The sequence below is a fragment of the Eschrichtius robustus genome, chromosome 8, assembly GCF_028021215.1.
Source record: "Eschrichtius robustus isolate mEscRob2 chromosome 8, mEscRob2.pri, whole genome shotgun sequence".
Classification (NCBI taxonomy): domain Eukaryota; kingdom Metazoa; phylum Chordata; class Mammalia; order Artiodactyla; family Eschrichtiidae; genus Eschrichtius; species Eschrichtius robustus.
In genome coordinates this window covers 75,226,788-75,228,127 of record NC_090831.1, presented here as the reverse complement: position 1 = coordinate 75,228,127, position 1,340 = coordinate 75,226,788, and the positions used below count along the sequence as shown (strand labels likewise).

Genomic DNA, 1,340 nt, shown 5'->3' with positions numbered 1-1,340 from the left:
TTTTGTTAATGTGGTGTATCACATACACCATGTTCAAGTGGGATTTATTCCAGGGGTGCATGGATGTTTCAACATCCACAGCTCAAACCTTCATTTGCCTTTCTTTAGGCTACCATATGTCTCAGTTTGCCCAGGACAGTCCTACTTTATGCTGGTTGTCTTAGTGTAATTAAAAATAGAGCCCCCTCAGATAAGCACATGAAAACATGTTCACCATCATTAGTTATTAGGAAAATGTAAATTAAAACCAAAATGAGATACCACTACACACTCACTAGAATGGCTAAAATTATAAACAAGCATTGACCATACCAAATGTTGGTGAGCATGTGGACCAACTATAATTTCAAAACACTGCTATAAAGAATGTTAAATTGTCCAATCACTTTGGAAAATATTTAACAGTTTCTTAAAAACTTAAAGGCACCTACCATACCACCCAGCCATTCCACATCTAGATGTTTACATAAGAAAAATGAATGCATATCTCCATACCAAGACTTTTACATGAATGTTCATAGCAGCCTTATTTGGAATAACTCCAAAATGGAAACCCAAATGTCCAGTAACAGGAGAATGGATAAACAATTACAGTATAGCTATACAATGGAATATTACTCAGAAATCCATAGGAAGAAATTTTTGATACATACAATCTGTAAGAATCTCTATGTGAAAGAAGTCAAACAAAAAAAGACAAAGTGGATAATTCTATTTATATAAAATTCTATAAAATGCAAATGTGACAGACCAGATCTGTGGTTACCTGAAGATAGGGAAGATAGGGGTGAAAGGAAAGATTACAAAGAGGAAACTTTTTGAGATGGTGACTATTTTTATTATCTTGACTGTGGCAATAGTTTCACAGGTGTATGCCAAAACTCATCAAACTGTAAATTTATTTTTTATCATCACTATTTTTTAAATATAGAACACTTCACGAATTTGTGTGTCATCCTTGCACAGGGGCCATGCTAATCTCCTCTGTATCGTTCCAATTTGAGTATATGTGCTGCTGAAGCGAGCACAAACTATAAATTTAAATATGCACAGTTTATCATATATCAATATACCTCAATTGGCTTTTAAAAGAAATAATGCCACCTTTCACTCTCAAAGATATTACAGTTTGAATGTTGGTAATATTCTATTTCTTAGTCTGCATTTTACAGATTTTTTTAAAGATCTTAATTGGAGTATAATTGCTTTACAATGTTGTGTTAGTTTCTGCTATATAACAAAGTGAATCAACTATATGTATACATATATCCCCATATCCCTTCCCTCTTGCACCTCCCTCCCACTCTCCCTATCCCACCCCTCTAGGTGGTCATAAAAAA

At 34.0% G+C, this 1,340-nt stretch overlaps 1 non-coding gene across 1 annotated transcript; it reads right to left on the bottom strand.

Moving 5' to 3' along the window:
- Positions 1–921: 921 nt before the first annotated feature.
- On the bottom strand, positions 922–1,028 carry LOC137768971 (U6 spliceosomal RNA). Its single transcript, XR_011074890.1, has one exon. It is a non-coding gene; the product is annotated as a U6 spliceosomal RNA (small nuclear RNA).
- Between the last annotated feature and the right edge of the window lie 312 nt (positions 1,029–1,340).